General features: G+C 33.8%; 1 long non-coding RNA gene across 2 annotated transcripts in view; it reads right to left on the reverse strand.

The window, feature by feature from the left end:
* Positions 1 to 4,129: 4,129 nt before the first annotated feature.
* Positions 4,130 to 18,938, reverse strand: part of LOC117025778 (uncharacterized) — a 248,039-nt gene continuing 233,230 nt past the window's right edge. The window contains exons 3-5 of one of the 2 annotated variants that reach the window (XR_004423653.1): positions 8,290 to 8,408; positions 5,379 to 5,447; positions 4,130 to 4,389 (exon numbers count right to left, since the gene is read on the reverse strand). This is a non-coding gene — a long non-coding RNA (uncharacterized LOC117025778). The remainder of the gene's footprint in view (positions 4,390 to 5,378; positions 5,448 to 8,289; positions 8,409 to 18,938) is intronic. The other variant, XR_004423654.1, reaches the window with a different exon arrangement.

Raw genomic sequence — 18,938 nt, forward strand, 5'->3', positions numbered from 1 at the left:
CGCATGAGGAAGTGTGTCTGAGCAACCCCATCACATCAGGCACAACATAAAACCTGATATCCAATCCAGCCCCTGCCTCATGATTCATCAAAATAATGAATCCAGGTTTCCTCCAATCAAAATCCACAACATGCTTCATGAATATTAAATTTGAAGACAAATATTATTTTCAATAGTATGAGAAATCTATAGAATGTATTCTAAACCCCTGTGAATTGTATTATCTTGGTAATCTGGAAAATCAAGATGCTCTGACAATGAGAACCTCATATTATTTTCTCAAATTATCATCCTGACCTACATTAAGAAGACTTTCCATAAGATGTCAGTGCAAAATTGGTTAAAAAGCAAGAGATTTTCAAAGCTCAGTTGTATTTTGAAGAAACTGGCTTATTGACTTTGTGAAAGATTTTTTTCATAGTTTTCTGGGGGAAAAGACTAACAGATGACTGAGGAGTCATTATTAATGGTAAATTAAATGGGTACATAGATGTTTTCTACTAGCAAACACAACTCCCAAATTCATTGAACAATAGAAGAGAATGTTATTTTTTCTAGAAGTTCCAGAATGCAAGCTCATTTACTAAAGAGATAAATCTGCACAGAGGATTGTTTAAGATGCACAAAATGTTTTAGAAAGATCTTGATCAAAATGAATACTATCATCCAGAACTGTCACATTTCAGATGCTTTTTTCTTACTGCATTCACTATATCATTGTTATATTGACTTTTGTGGATGTTTATATTAACTGTTGTTGACATTTTGTTATACTAGTATTTCATAATATCTACAAATGTATGTTCCTCTAACTTCCAACAATGCCATGTATACAGTGTATCTTCCATTCTGGAGAGAATTACTTACATCAGTGCTTCTCAAATTATGTGTTTGATGCTTTGTTTTTGTTTGCAGTCGGTTGTGGTCAATTCTATTGTACAACAATGAAAATCAATTACTGGCAAAATGAAATTAATAAAACAGGCATATACACATAAGCCACATTGTGTTATTAAATTCAGTAGTTATATTATCCTGTCAAATTTCTATGAAAGGTTTTAATGCTTACTCCCAGTGTTTCCGTTTATCTCATAATAGACCAGTAACAGTTTGTGGATTGGAACAGATCCATGGTTCACAGTTTGAGTAGCATTGACTTGGAGGGTTCAGATCAATCTGATCTATCATGCTTACCCACAGTACAAAAAGACATTAAGTTATAGAGATCCTGCTTCACATAATAGCTACAGCAATAAGCACTTTTATTTATATAGCATGTTTTCACTTCCCAGAATGTTTGCATGTTTATTTTACCATTTATCTTATTTATCTTCAGGACAGACTATGTGGCAGGTACATGATATCTCATTACTTTATCAGCAAGAAGCCAACATGTCTTCATCATGAAAATGAGTTTTTTAAGTGCACGTTTTAGCCTACTATTTTCTAGTATTGCACTGTGAAAGTCTGGATAGAACACGTCCTGTATAAACCACAGAGTCAGCTAAGTTATTGACCTTTTTATTTCAATTCCAGAAACATTTACTGAGGGCTCATATCTGCCATGCACTGTCTGGCCTCTGTGGGGAATCTGAGCGATTAGATGTTGCTTCCGTTCTGTAGGTAAAGCATACAATCAGCATATTTAGTGCAAGGCACAAGGTGATAGAGGTATTAGATGAGTACTAAACCAAGTGCTATAAGAGCCGAGAAGAAGGAGAGGTTAATTTTGGCTGGAGAAAGTAGCATTTGGGTTGGGTCTTGATTTAGAGTAGCTTTTGGAATTGCTGAAATGAATTTTGATGAGGAGGTAGAATAACATGAAACATCACAGAAGTATGAAAAAAAGGGAGGAATCTAGAAACCAGTTCATTCTAGCTGGACTGTGGGCACGTAAGGATAACTTCTGGGAAATAAATCTGGAAAAGAAGATAGGTGCTAAATCCTGGGAAACTGAGTATGGAAGCTAAGGAGTCTGGATTCCTGTTCTGCCCCACAAGTATGACTGCAATGCTGAGTGGAGCCTCTCTGCTCTCAACCTTACTCACTTTGACTTAAAACTTGATCACAATTCTCAGAAGGTATTCTTGACCATACAAAGCTTAACAAAAATAGATATTACAGAAGACATGAATGGGAAACCAAAAACAGAATGACATCATACAATATACAACAAAACATAACAAAAGCCCTGATTAAACATGTATGTCCTTCTCAGCAACTCATTTCATTTCTTACTGGCTATCAAGACAATTCATCTCTCAACTTTTCCTTCTCTCTCCCAGAGCAATTTAAAAATCTCTCTTTGGATAATCTTATATTTCCATATTTCTCAGCCCGTTCAGTAAACCGGGGACTCTTGTTAATATCATCTTCCTTAGAATCTACACAGGAAAGGTATAAATAACATTCAGATCTCCTTCTGTTTCTCTAATTTGAATAGAAGCATACAGAGATATTTGGTAAATGATGGTTGGCATTGAAATACTCAGGTAGTGGAAAAGCTGGGCAACCAGTGGTAAGCAGAGGAATGTGCTTGAGAGGGGAGAAGCAAAGAAAGGAACAGGGATAGAAAGCACGTGATGTTTGAGAACTAGCAAGGACAGCCCTGGCATGACCTTCCAATGCACTTTCAGTTCCACATCTACTTGGACTCTTTTTCTTAGATACCTGCACAACAGTCCTTAATGCCTTACAATACATCTCTTTTTATTTAATTTGGCTTTAATGAGTTTTGATTGTGAAGACACACTGTATTTCTTATCTGGTTGTAAAGGAAGAGGGAAATAATAACCGTATAAATTATCTTCAAATCTACAAAAGTCACAAATGGTATAACAGAGGCCAGATATTAACTGTCTCCAGAATAATCCAGGCTCATGTTTCTCTCCCTAGTCTTAATGAAGCAGAAGCTGGGCATATATAATTTTAAGTTATCTAAATTTATTTGTGAAAGTTAATAAAAGGCAACTGATAAAGGAAGAGGAAATACTCAGAACAATAACGGCTTTGGTGTGTTGGATGCACATACCACTTTGCAACTCCCCACAGTTCCCCGTTTTATGAAACAGAATGATGAAGAAAACTTAATTAAGAATGTAATGATCATATTAATTCAGGTAAGAATTTAGAATTAAAGTAAAAGAGATTTTCTTCTCAAATGAAGCCAAACCATAAAGCTGACAGATAATGGTAAAAATCAGACTCTTGAACCTGCAAATGGTCAACTTTGCATGCTGAAGGATGGGAGTTGTTCTGTGAACTCAGCATATTCTTTCCATCAGCCACACTCTTACATCGTCCGTATTGTCACCTTTGGTTATGAAGGACACCAGTAAATACAGCACCCTCAGGAAAGCATGATGAGAGCTCATAGACATGCCACCAAGAAAAGAGATAAAGTCACCAGCATGGGACAGAACAGGCTCTAGGTTTCAGAACATTGAATTTTATGATTAAAAAGGCTAGTTGCTAATGACACTCAGTAATTATGACATGATTTCCCCAACCATACTTATGGTAACACCAAGGTTACACAAACCAAATATTGTAAGGAATTCATAAATACCAGAAGGCATTTCTCGATTTCCCAGCTGTAAGATTTCTAAAATATAACTATTACATTCAGCTCAACACAACAGTAGAGCAAAAACGCTTAGCACTGGTGACATTCCAGGGAACAGTTAAAATTGCTTTATAGCCTTTGGTAATGACAGTGGACAGCAGTGTAACAATACATAATAAGGTGAGTTTAGTTTTATGTCCTGAGAACAATCTGCTTTACCCTTATCGTTCAATTCTTTAAACTGTTTCTATTTTAAGTAATTATAAACGATAGCCAGCAAGTGACAGTTATAACCACTGTAGCAAATGGACTTTGTGATAGCACTGTAGTCTACCCCTTGAGGGTTATAATCTTAGACTTCTAGAGAATTTAGTGTGAGAATGTCACAGGAAACGAATATCTCCTCACTTACACTAGACTTAGAAGAGTCTCCTTCAAGCAGGACCAGCTCAAGTTTGTGCCTACTGGTGCTTTCCAAAGGGGAGTACATATAACACTAGAGATGCTTGAGTTGTTATTAGGAGATACAAGGAAAAAAAAGTATTTTGTTTTAATAGTCATCTGTTTATTTGGAAAATATTTATTAAAATAAATATAAAGACCACATCAAATCCATGATTTCATAGATATTATTGCTTAAGATGGGTTTGTTTAAAATGTTCATGTAAAGAAGTAATTGTGTAAGTGGGTGGCATGTGGTAGAAAAGGCAAAACTTTTGATGTGGCTCCAGCAGTCCTCAACTCCTGGTATGCATGTCTTGTAAATTCCCCTTGCATATTGAGTAGGGCTGACGTGTAACCAGTAGAGTCTTGTAACCAACAGCCTGTTGTGAAAATGAAAGAGTGTGACTTCCAAAACTAGAGCAAAACTTATTGAGACTTCACTTTGACATTGGATCATTCGTTATGAGCGGACTCAACTGACTTGCCATGAAAAGCAGCCCTACGGAGAGTCCCATTTGCTGAATGACTGAGGCCTCCTGCTAACTGCCAGCAAGGAACTAAGTCCTTCTGTCTACCGCCATGTGAGTGAGCCAACCTCTCGACTGCAACCTGTATGGCACCTAGGACCAGAACCACCTCAGCTAAGCCACTTGTGAATTTCTGACCCATCGAAATTGTGTGAGCTAATACATGTTTATTGTTAAGATGCGAAATTTGGGGGTAATTTGTTAAGTAGCAGAAGATAATTAATAATAGATAAAGAACACCATGGCCAAGGCTGGGAAACAATGATAGAGAATCCCATTTACCATTGCTCATGTATCGCTTTGTTTTTTTCTCCTCTTTTCTGAAACGTGTTACATAAAGCTGAAATGAGATCTAATACAAAGTATACCTATTGCTTCTGCTGTTTGTCGAGCCTGCACATTGTACCTTTTATCTGACAAAGTGTTCACTATCACTTATTCCTTCTGATAAGGAAGGGGTTATAGGCTTTTAGTGAATACAGACATTATAGCCAATAGAAATTTAATGCCTTCCAACAGCAGTCTGTGAGATGTGATGTGAACTTCTGACTTCCAAACGCTAAACAACTTGCTGTTTTTCTTGTTACATTTTGTTTCTAAAGGATCTCAAGGCAGCTGCCATCTCTCAGCTCTATCCTCAGGTGCGATTTTATAGTTTTCCTGGGCCTCTAACTGGGTCCATGGCAAATTCAGAGTTATTGTTAATTATGTAATGCTTTTTTAAAAATAACAACTTCAAAAATATACATTTAGGTATTTTTCTTATTAATTAACTTTCTCCTCATGTCAGCAGAAGCAGGTTGATTTAAAAAGTTCCTTGACAAGTTAGTCCAGATTCTTACCTTCATTCAGACGACTCGGTGGGAAGATTCTCCTGATGCTGTTATTTCCTCAGATTAAGGGACAAAGAGCTAGTGGAAAGAGAGCAGAGACAGAATAAGGAGAATTCAGTTCATTTTCTATATTTACTCACATGCTCACTTTTTTATTTCCCAATTATTTTCCCATCATCAACGGAAGTTTCTTATTAGGTCTTGGGTATGCATGTTGAAAATTAATTTGGTTTCCACTGTGTTATGCTGTGTCAGCATTTCCATAATTATACCTCACCATTGGCTGTCTCCTAGATGACTGCTAAAATTATATATCATGGGGTTTAACTACCCACTAGACCATGGTGTTTTTTAATCTTCACTAGAATTACTTCTAAATAACTAAGGAGCTAATCGTCCTAGCTCTGTTTTTTCTTTGTCTCTAGTTTGGGGCTTTTCAAGCACCTCTCTTTCAACAGAACAGAAGTTCCTTTACCTTTTAAATTATAAAGCTGCTTTTGTTCATGGTTTGGAGGAAAATGAACAGGGTCTGCATTCCTCCATAATTCCATCAGAAGAGATTCCATGAGCCAGTCTCATTAATACTTTGTAGGATGTTCTGACCCACAGACACATTACTTGCCACGTAACAAATTTAGTGAATACCTAATTTTGTGGATACTTAAATCCCACACTACCACGTCTTGATTCTAGCTCAGGAGTCATCTTTTTTAGTGCCCATATAACAGTTAGCCAAGATGAAAGCAAATATTGGTAGAGATGTAAGCTAAATACTCCAGGAAGGCTAACTTCTAGTTCTGGTTCTACGTCTCTCATGATGACTTGGATGAGTCTCATCACTATCCAGGTGCTAGTCACTCTATCTGTAAGACAGGAGGGTTCAAGTAAATAACCAAAGATGACTTCCAGCTCTGTAAGCCCAGAGCCTCTGCAACCGTGATGGCTGCTCAAGATGCCCACCACACTTTAGGTCCCAGCCACTTTTGTTCAGTGCTCACTGGCTATTTTATTGTCACCAATCATCCCTGTACCTTTTCATTGCTTTGTTGCCTCACCCCCACAGTTTTATTGATTCCCCATCCTTTATTTCTCTCTCTAAAGTCTCCACAAGGCCAAGAGGGTAAGATAGAAATGCAGATTGGCTACCTCATGATATAAATTATGTTCTTGTAGCTTGTTTAGGAAATAGACCTGAAAAATATCTTCTAGGAAAGTGTACCCCAGCCATTCTTTATGTGCTTATCGTTTCTTTCTGGAATGTTCTCCTTTAATTAATTGGTTATTTATTGGTTTGGGGTCTCCCCTTAAATGTGCTCTCCATATAAACAGTCATCTACGTGCCATATTTGGTGCTTCAGCCCCAGCACCTAGGCCATTGTTGGATAAAATAATAATTGTGGTTGTTAGTATCAAGTTACATGCTCAATATACTAAGTTAATTAATTGAACCAGAATCCCTTTCAAGGAAATCTGGCTTCTGAAAAAAGTATGCCCCCAAAGACATCAGAACTATTTAGAAATAGCAGCGGTTCAGAAAACACTTAATGTAGTCACATTAAATTATCCCTAGTGTGATATGAGGCAGAAAATCGGAAAGAAAGAAAAAATTCCTAGACAGAGCAGTGTCTAGTAAACCTTCTCTAAATAGTTTGCAGCTGTGTGGCATGTGGTATGACTGGATAAACAAAGTTAACAAGCACATTTGGGTTGAAGAATTCTGGCTATAATTACACATTACATATCTTTCTGTGGTCAGACACAAGGTACAAATCTTAGGGGTGCTATTCTGAATTACCATGCCATTTAGGTTATGAAAATCCCCCATTAATTTTAGTTCTATAAATGTAGACTTTACTAATCTACAATTGATTTAGTTTTTTAAGTAGGAGTGGTTTCTGAGAAGAAATATTAAGTGAAATGAAGGGAATATAAATGAAATTTTAAAAAATTAAAATTCATGACTTAAAGTCTAGTTCTACTTTGTAATTTGGTATAAAAGAAAGAATGGACTCTTCAATTTTGGTAATTAAATTACGTCTGTGTATTCCACTAGTGTTTTGAAAGTTCATTGCTTATTTAATTAACTAAACAGTCCTTTGGGACCCTTATGCAAGAGAATACAAATTGCAAAGATTAAAAGGACTGAAAAAAGCTCAATTATTTGTACTCCTTTTACACATACCTAAAATATAAAGATATAGCTCACTTAAAAATTATGTTTCAGTAAAGTTTTGCTTTTCTAGAAAAGAGTTATCCTGAAGTACTTAATTTATAAAATTGATATGTCAAAGTGAAATTATTTTGAGGATTGGCATTTCATAAGCAAATATAAGTCACAAATTATGATACTATTGAAATATACTTCTACTTTTATAACTAAAATTTTCCTTTGGAAATTATTGCAAGCAGAAGTTTAGAAATATTTTAATATTTCTTCTAGTTATTTTTTTAAAGTTACATACATATTTAATTGAATGGGATTGGCAGGGAACATATTTTTTGATGAAATGAAAGGAATCTGGGGTTGAATAAATGTGAACTGAAAATCTAAGTAATGCTAATGAAAGTCAGTGACAGATACAATAAATTTAATTTCCATATAATGCTTTAAATACAGAAGATAACTTCAGATCCCTATGTGACACAAGACATAGTTCATTTACCACAAAAATTTACCTTTTTAATTTCAAAGATTATTCATAATCAATATATAAAATCGTACGTTGTAAAAACAGCAGAAAAGCAAAAGAATGGGAAAAGTAAGCCATGTGGAGAATCACTGCTAACATTTTGGTATTGTATTTGTGTTGTTTCTGGAAAAGCAAAACTCGCTCTATGTCTCTGACTCTCTAGTTGGCTTTCTATCTGCCTCCCTTCCTTTTCCCCAGGAACCCTGTTCTCTCCCCGGAACCCTATCTACCTGGTCCTTCCCACTGATGAACCCAAGGGGAAGTAAGAGTGTGAGAGAGCTCAGGTGGTGCAGGACATGGAAGTCAGCTTGCGGGCACAGAGCACCGTGGAGAAGAGCAGAGAATGGATCTGGAAGGACAAATGGAGGATCATCAGTACAAAACTCATTCTTGTTTTCTTTGGATATTACTATTCATAAAACTTGTTGCTGTTTGTGACTATTTTTACTAAATAACCCAGATGCAAAATAATTTCTTTGCTATTAACCACCAAATAGTAATGTATGCAATTATGGTATTTGTTTCAAATATGGCATTTTAAAAAGTTTTTCTCAAAGTCATATCATATTGTTCCACTGATTATCTATTCTTATTAGAGTTGCCATTTTAAACTATTAACCTAACAATAGTAAAAAAAAAAGTATATAGAACTTCTTCTTTTTAATGTTACCTTTACTTCTTATTAAAGTCTGTAATTCCTCTCTACTTGGTATGCTCTTCTTCAGGACTATTTTGATCCTTCAATTTTTTTCAAAGCACAACCTCATATTTGTAATATGTAAGAAAATACATCAAGTATGTTCAAGAAAAATACTCTGAGAAAAGTAGAAGTGTGATAGTACATTCATTGCTTGTGGGCAAACTTTCTAACACTGTTTGGCCCCCAGAAACTAGCAAGAAACCACAATAGCCTTGAGAGTGAAGTTGAAGAAACCAGCTCCCCTGCTATAAATACAAAAATAACCTCCTGAAATACTCCATGGGACCAAGGGTCCTTGATGCACCTATTTTTTTTTTTTTTAGCATCCCTTGTCCACATGTCAAATCAGACAAAAATTTTGACACTCTAGCTTCAGTATAGATTCAACTTGTCCCCCAATTTCCTATTTTAATTGGTATGTTAGAAAAATTCAACCATTTCTACACTGATATAGTGATTGGTTACCACAATATTAAATCTGCCCTTCATGATATTATCTGAGTAGTGGTAGAATACTATTTATTGGGATGAAGAACACTTGGGGAAGAGAAGATCTGAAGAGGAAAAAAAAAAATCAAGGGTTTATTTCCGACCCATTGAAACAAAGAGGCCTGTTGAACATCCCAGGGAATAACTGATTTGGAGTTCACAGGAGAGGCTTAGACCAGAGATATGAATAGGGAGGTTGTCATTATGAAAGGTGCTTAAAGCCTGAGTAAGATCACCAGGAAGAAAGAAGAGTTAGGGACGGAGTATTGAACAGCTCTTCAAAGCATTCTGATGTATGGATTGCAAAGCATTTGGACAGAAAGGGAGCTTTCCAGATATTAAAGTGTCTTTTTTAAACTCTAATAACTAAAACAACGTGATAATGAATTGCAATAGAGATCAATGATAAAGAGTCCAGAAAAAGATTCAAGAATATATGGGAATTAATAAATGATAAATGTCACATTTCTAATCTGTAGAGCTGGCATAGATTATTCAAAAGAACATAATCATCCTGGGATTCCTTCTCCATTTTCCTTGGGTGTTGCTACTTTTAAAAGTTGTTGCTAGTTTGACTATTTCAACAAACAAAACTGAATAGATAAAAACCTGGAAAAATGTTAGATCCTGTCTTAAATCCATATGCAATTTATTTTGATGTAATTTACAAACAAATAAATTAGCATACAAGTAAAAAATGTAATTCTGGGGTAAGGAAGTATAACTAAGCATGGCATATAAGATATGCAATACATTTAAGGAAAAACACTATTTTTAGCCATATTTTAAAGAATCCAAAACAAAGCAAAAAGTCCCCGTGGGGGTGGGAGGGGGAGTTTATAAAAAGTAAATAATGCCGTCAGAGAGTAAAAGAAATGACTCACTGGGAAAAATATTTTCAACAAAACTGACAAAGGATTATATTCTTAATATAGCATATCAAGATGTTTTATAAATCACTATCTCACAAATGAATACATCCATAGAAACCTAAAGTTTATGTTAAATTTTTAAAAATCATGAAAAATATAAATGACAGACAATTTGCAAAATGATGTTTGGTATATTTAACTATAAAAAAAAACTAAAATGATAGTGAAATTCCATTTTCCATATCATCAGATAGTCAAAGATATTACTCAAATTTTATATTATTGATGGAGGTCACTTTGGTGATGCATATCAAAAGTTCTAATACTAGCTCGGTTAGGTAGTGTTTTCCAAAGACAATAGCAGCAATATGTAACCCATTCCACGTGTTTTTCTTACAAATGTGACATCAACACTCCTCCATCTAGAGATGGGGCTTATGCCATATATATATTATATATAGGATACTTATATATAATATGTATTGTATACATGATATCATATATATATGATACTTTCTCTTGAAACGCAGCCCCACCATCAATCACGGGAGGAAGCTAGGCCCTGAGCAGATGCCTAGCATCAACCACTAGAAATTTCTAGACAGCTAGAAATGTGAGTGAATAGGCAAGCCTTCAGATGACTCCAGCTCTTAGACTTCCCGTATTCCAGCTGAGATCCAGTAACACAGAGCATAGAAAAGATGTCCCTGATGTGAATTTCTCACCCATAGGGACCATAGGAAATAATAAATGATTATTATTATTTCAAGTCACTCAAATTTTGGGGTGATTTTTAATGCAGTAATAGATAACAAATACGCTGGCTTTTGGCACCATATCTCAAAGGCCTGAATACAGGGGATATCTGCTGACTAATTTATCTTGAGGAAGCACTCAGACAAGTGTACAAATATTTGTGTACAGGGAAGCTGATTACAGCTTCCAATTTTTTTTGCTCTTATAAGCAAGATCATGTCAAATGATTGGGAATTGCTTCAATTGTGATACATTCATATAATGAAACACTATTCAATCAATCAAAATATGTAGTAAATCTGTATTTGAAATAGGAGTTCTTTAATTTATATTATTAGGTAAAAAATCATATTTCACATATATTACATGTACAATCCCATTGTTTTGGGAAAATTTTCTCTTTATTTAGGCATAGAAAACTTTTGAAAAATATGCATGAAAATTATAATGGTAGATATCCTTTAAAATCAAGTAAAACAAACTATTTCTACTTTAGAAATTATAAAGAAAAAACTCAAAGCACTTATGACATTCATTTAATATTCATACATGTTGGGAGATAGGTATTATTAGTGCTTTCACTTTTAAAGAGATGCGGTGCACATGTCATATTTTGAAAAACTGCAAAATGCTGCCCTTGTCCTTCTACTCCTCCTGTATCCCCTTCCCTTCTGGCAAGTGTCCTTGTTCCTAAGAAATGTCTAGGGATATGAGAATAATAATTTACTTGAGTGAATGTGTATAGATACAACCTGAAAATAAATGAGTTATTGCATTTCAAAAAAACCCTGGATAATATTATTATGCTTATTTTTATAAATAAGGAAAATGTTTCAGAAACTCTAACTGGTTTGTCCATTATCAGTCAGAAATTATCTGAGGACAAACTACATCTGCTAACTCCAAAATTTGTGATCTTTGCACTGTACTAGAAAAGCACTGCGTAGCATTTCAAATTTCTATTGCAATATATAGTAGGTAATATGCAAAGAGAATTATACAGTCATACTACCCTAGACCTTATGGTCTATCTAAATTAATACTCAGTTACTTCATTTAAACAGAGCTACGACATTTAAAAAAGATAATGAATATTATACATTGAATTTCACAAATGGATTATTATTAAGATGATATAGTTAAAAAAGAAGCTAAAAATGAAAGTGTTCACTTTAATTCTGTTCTAATTACGTACCAAGAGAATTCATTTATTTAGAGGACTATATGTATGCTGCTTGTTGAATATAGCCTACTTACTTTCCATAGTCTAAAATATCGACCAGAGGGCCTTATTTCAAACATTAATACTATAGGATTGGTCCAAGCTGTAATTAAGAATTTGGCAAAATTTGTCTTTAGAACTCATTCATTTTTCTTTATCCTTCAAATCTCATTACCTAGATATAGGGACATGTGTCTAGTCTCCCCACAGGAAGGTTGATTCTGGCCATAAAACTACTGCTAGTACATTGCGTGGCAATTCTATCATTGGCCCAGAAATAATTACAAATTTTAAATTAGTTATCCTGCCTTAGTATTTGATTGATGTTTCATCATGTTGCTTCTGGATGCTTCATGGAAATAAGCCATTGAGACTTTTCATAAATACCCTGGTAACGTTTTGCAAAACATTTTCTACCTTTAACATAAATTACATAGGGATGTGCCATTAATTAGGAAAATGCCTAAGATATTATCAGCTATAGCTCACTTTCCATATAGAGGAGGAAACTGAAGCTCAGAGAATATTATTACTCAAGGATCAAAAACTAAAAAAGTACCAGAGCCAGAATTAGAAACGAGATTTCCTGAAACTTCATCTACTTCTTTCTCCCCCTGGCTCCGTTTCCACTCTGTGGCAATGCTGCATTTGCTTAGTTGGGCCAAAAAAAAAAACCAAGTGACTACTTTCAATCCTCCAGGAAGGTTGTCTGCTGTCTGGGAGATACTCAGAACACAGTGGTTGCTGGATTCTGTCTAATTAACAAGACAGTTCTAAATGTCTACTAAGGATGTGCCTCATACCATAGGTTGCATCCAAAGCCATTATTTAATTGAGTGGTTATGGCAATCTTCCTAAATCATTGCAAATTATTAAGCAGCATGTGGTACAGTTGGGACCAGGAAGACTCAGGTGTAATAAATGTTTTTCCTTTGAGAGGAGTCATTTCTTCATGATATGGAAGCAATTCTTTAGGGAAATAAAAGAAATTTCAATTGTAGCGATTAAGCATATTGAAAAAAATATTTTATACATAAAATCCTTTGCTGCTTGTCTGAATTAAAGCATAAATCAAAGATCCATTTCCCCAAATGTTATCAAAACCATGCAAATTCATTTAAAATAGAATTGTTCTTTAACTCATTATATTGTGGCATAAACATAGCAATTATATTCCATGAAGAATTTTAGATTTCCATTTCAGTTATGTATTTTATTCAGATTTTTATGCTTAAACAAAATAACAAAACCAAATAATCAAACCTAAAAAAAACTCAAAGGGAAACTTGGCAAATATGATATTGGTGTTTAGAGAAATATAAAACAAAAAGTTGAAAATCCAGATAATTCATAAAACAGAAGTATTTTAAAAACAAATAAGGTATCAGGAATAAGTCTATAGTTACTGAACCAAAGGTAATAAGCCAAGAACTAGAATATTAAGAATTTAAGTCTCTCTGGTTCTATCATTACATTGCAAGCCTCATGGCTTCAATAAAACCGGTAACAGCCTCCCTTTCCTTTCTTTTCCTTTTCTTAAAACCCACATATATTGTGTCTGTCATATTTTAGTTTGTGTACACAATTTTTGAAGCATGTTTTCCCCTTTTTGCTACATATTAATTCGTTTTTTGATATTTTTTCTGGGTCATAATTATAGATGGATAACCCAAAAATTCAGGCTATGTTATTTTTGGTTATTCTGTTATTTCAGAATTTTTCAATATTATTGAATAAATTTCATTCAAAAGCATTTTTGTTAAAATCTGCTGGGTAAGCAGTGGTTTGAAAATACACTTTAAGGGAATCCCGAAATAGATAATAATTTAAATCTTCAAAAGGAAAAGAAAGACCAAAAATTTATATATTACATGCCCATATCAAAAAAAAAAAAAAAAGAAATCTAACATCTAACATCTGGGAGTCATGATTAGGCATTAAATGAAGACAAACGGATGTCAAGAATTTCAAATGAATTTCATTAATCAGATTTGATATTACATCATTTGAACTAGAGTCCTTTATTTCTCCAATTCATATAAATAACATCTCTTCAAAAACCTGCCTGTGGGTGAAAATAGAACATAAAATTTACATTACTCTGAGGGAACAGGTGCAGAAAGGGACATATGGCTATGAGGCTCTCTGTTTATCACCCATACGTAATGCATTGGCCGGAGAAAGTAGGTTGTTTTGAAATGTACATCTCATTTTTTTCCTTAAATATGGAGTTTTTTTTCTGAAAAATCTTTTGGAGCTGAAAAAATTAAAATGACACAAGTCTTGGAAAAATTTCTGAAAACTGGACAACTAAGTTTAGTACTTAATGGAAAACTATGAAATATGAAATGAAATAACGTAACTCTTAGACAAATACAGAATAAGCACATCTAATATTTATTGAACTCGCTAATGAGGGAAAGAACAAGGTGATAAAATGGGTTCAAAGAGTATGTGAAGATCTGAGCATTTATAAAAAATGAGGAAAGAAAGTCAGAATAAGTTTGCTGGGTTAGATATAAAACAACATAATATTCTATAGTCAATAAAATCATACATTTGTGGCTAACTTTTCTACCAGGAAAACTCATTTGTATCTCTCTCAAATAAAAATCTATAAATTAACATGAAACTGCAGAGTCTGATTCTTAATCAGTGGTTAAAGCCAAATGTACACTTGAAACTTATGTAACTTCACTAACCATTGTCACCCCAATAAACTTTAATAAAAAAAAGCCAAATGAACAAAGCTTCATTCCTTTAATAATTAATCTTTGAGATGTCCTGTGGACAATGCTCCAATGTAACACTGAAAGAACTTGCAATCCTATTTTGCCTTATTCCTAAGTTTGGGATCATTTTTCTTAACATAATATTTACAATGATGATATTATCTGTCTGATAGGGTCTAGAAAGAAATTTTTATCGAAGGAAACAGACCTACAATTCATTGGTTGAGTTATACATAGTAACCACTGAGCCATTATTTTGTGTTTTTTTAAGGAAAGAAACCTATAAAATTGCTCAATTCAAGTGAAGACATTCTACTTTCCAGTTTGAACTAAAAGTATTTTTAAGGTTCTGAATCATAAAAAAAACCTTAGTATGTACTGAAAACAGTGAGAGCTTCAATGTGACTAGACTTTGAAGAGTGCACGTATGATTCTAGGAAGTTGGGCTAGAATTGCAGATGCCTTGGCGGGGGCGGTTCATAATAAGGAAGTGTACTTTTTCCTGAAGGTAATAGAGAGCTTAAAGGGGTTGAAAAAGCAAGCGTGACATCATCAGCCTGGTTTTAAGAAAGATTCTGGTAAGTTCTTTTCACCTAAAACATACTTCATTGCCTTTCAAAATTTATTTTTTCACTAGCTTATCTATGACATTAATAACCTGGTTTTAGTTGTATAAAATATTGGTCTGTTGGGTACTAGGAGAGGATGTAATGAGATCACTGCACACAGGCTAACTAAAGGCTGGAGATGTGTAAAAAGGACATTAAAAGTTTCCCTTTCCTATCAGTGGGAATCTGACAGTGTGAGTCATTCCTTACCACTAACTATGACTATAACCAGTAGGGTGAGGTGGATGAATGGAAGTGGTGAGAGAACATTTTTATTAAGATCTAATTTACATATGATAAAATTCATCATTTTAAATCGTACATTCAGTTGTATCTTTCACATACAACTGTGAAACCCATCTTCACTATCTAATTCTAGAATATTTTAATCAGCTCAAATATAAACCCCAAACCCAGTAATAGTCATTTCCCATTTCCCCCTCCAGCCCTTGGTAACCATGAATTAATTTTCCTCTCTCTATAGATTTGTCTATTCTGGATATTTCACATAAATGAAATCAAACACTATGTGGCCTTCTGGGGCTGCTTTCTTTCATTTAGTATAATGTATTTAAAGTTCATCCATGTTGTAGCATGTGTCAGTACTTCATTCATTTTTATGTCTCAATAATACTCCATTGTGTGGATATATCACATGTTCTTTATGAAATCATCAGTGATGGAAATTTGGGTTGTTTCTACTATCTGACTGTTGTGAATAAGGCAGATATGAACATTTGTGTGCAAGTTTTGTAGAGCTATATATTTTCAGTTATCTTGGGTATACACCTAGGAATGGAATTGTTAGGTCAAATGGCAATTCTATGTTTAACTTAATGGCCAAACTGTTTTCCAAAGTGGCTGCAGCATTTCACATTCCCACCAGCAATGTATGAGGGCTGTAATTCCTCTACGTCCTTGCCATCACTAGTCATCGCCCAACTTTTTGTTCACTGCCATGATAGTAGGTGTGAAGTGGTATCTCATTTTAGTTTTGATTAGTATTCCCCTCATGCCTCATGATGTTTAACATCTTTTCATGTACTTGTTGGACATTTGTACATGTTTGGAGAAATGTCTATTCAAATATGGTTTTTTAAAAAACAGCTAGGTGGTAACAATTTTATATTCTAGACATTAGAATCTTATCAGATAGATGATTTGCAAATATTTATTTTCCATGATGTATGTTGTCTTTAAAATTTATATATATATATTTTTATATATATATATATAATTTTATATATATATATAATTTTATATATATAATTTTATATATATATAATTTATATATATATACACACACACATATATGTATATATATATGATAAGAGTGGTGTTTGGTGTTATATATTCTATGGCTTTGACAAATTTGTGCATCTTCTTTGTTTTTCATGATGAACATATATCTCTATAATATAGTATCATACAGAATATTTTCACTGCCCTAAAAATTCTGTACTCTGCCTATTCATCTCTGCCCCCACCCCACACCCACCCCTGGAAACCACTGATCTCATTGTCTCCATAGTTTTGTCTTTTCCAGAATGCCATATAGTCAGAATCATACAGTATGTAGCTTTTTCAGATTGGCTTCTTTCTCTTCGTAATATGCATTTAGGCTTCCACCATCTTTTCATGGCTTGATAACTCATTTCTTTTTAGTGCTGAATAATATTCCATTGTCTGGATGTAACATAGTTTATCCATTTCCTTACTGCAGGACATCTTGGTTGCTTCCAAGTTATGGCAATTATATATAAAACTCATATAAACATCTGTGTACAAATGTTCCTCTGATTTCATTGCAGAAATAAGACATTTGTATGTACACAATTTGCATCTATGGTAGAAAATACTAATCACTCATTGAGTACTTTAATTCAAAGATTATATAAATTATGTTTTCTTTAAAAATGCTAAAAAAACAAACACTCAAAATAAATGAAAACGAATTTCTGCTTTTATACTTTAGTGGAAAATATGCTTTTAAAGAAGTGTGAAAATTTGAGCATTTCATTATCAGTGAAGAGGACTGCACCGTAATGTCATGATAAACAGAGCTTATTAAGAAGTGAAAATCTAGCAATTTCTAAAAATGATAGGATAAAGATTTATCTGAAGTCCATGTGTTTTTGACATGGTATTAGATCTTATTTTCCACAAACTAGGCAAAATATTCATAAATGAATTTTTTTCTGTTTCTTTGTAAAATAGAAAATTGTTAGAGGCAATATGTTAATTTAATTGCATTTTTTCTTGTGTCTGATTAATCTTGCATACTGAGAAACAGTAATAGTTGGGATTACTCTTCATGCTAAATTGATAACTATTGTTTGGACATGGATTTTAATCTTCTGATTAAAAAAGACATTAAAACAAATCTTTAGCCATGTAATGATAGGAAACAAATTATCATAGTGGGTCACAGCAGTGTATATATTTAGAAAATATTCTTAACAAAAACCAGGAACATTATTTTTGAGGAAGTGTCTTGTAGGTATTAAGATTTTTTTTCCAATTATCAATAATTTAAGCCACTCCTAAGTGCAAATCTGACCACTTTTTATGAATTTGGTGCAGTTGTTCAAAATGTATCCAGAATTGAAATAGTGTCTCTCCTGACTCCTGGGGGAAAAAAAATCACAAACAGCTGTAAACTAGACTGGAATACAACACTACTAATTAAAGGAAGTAAGATTTTAAAAGGAATTATTTTGTATAGAAAATATTTTTCTACATAATTAATATTATCTGTTACATATTCAAAGTGAGCTGAAAGACAAATGTTTCCTCAGGGAGCACATAGCCCAAATATGAGTAGATTGTTTGGCCATGTGACATCCGAGAGGCAGTTCTGAGCTTAGTGCACAAGTGCCTGTGTAGCTCACCAAAAGGCCAGATGTTGCTACTAGAATGTTCCAAGGCTTGGCATCTGGGCCTTGGCAAGCCCCAGAGGTAGCCTTGAGTCTTGTGCCTATTGTTAAAATAGGAAACAAAAGAAAGTTCCACAGTAGAGATTCTAAAGAGATATACAGGGATAAAAAGTAATTCAAAGCAACACAGCTTTTAATAAACTATTGGTTTGTCTATACCAATTACATATACTGAGAGAATGTCAAAATAGTTTCAAGGCTTGAGATAATGATTTTTTCTTTGGCTTTAAGCATGTTCTAAGTTATTTGTTTCAATCAATTGAACTACTTTCCAGTAACTGAGAGCGTATAGCACATCTTTCAGTAGTGAATAACAACAGAAGGAAGGCAGCCCACAGTCTTATGCTCACATTTCACATAGTTTTAAAGTGTTTTGAGTTATTCTTCCCATTTGTATGAAATTTAAGATTTGAAATGTAGACGTCATAATATGGTTGGTGGAATATAAAATGAACTGTTTTGTGGATCTTAGTTTATAAAATTATTTTCTTGGGACTATAAATTGTAGATTTATAGGTAGATTCTAAAAAGTAGCATGGTAGTAACAAGATCCTTGAAAATCAT

This window comes from Rhinolophus ferrumequinum, chromosome 8 (assembly GCF_004115265.2).
Source record: "Rhinolophus ferrumequinum isolate MPI-CBG mRhiFer1 chromosome 8, mRhiFer1_v1.p, whole genome shotgun sequence".
Taxonomy (NCBI): domain Eukaryota; kingdom Metazoa; phylum Chordata; class Mammalia; order Chiroptera; family Rhinolophidae; genus Rhinolophus; species Rhinolophus ferrumequinum.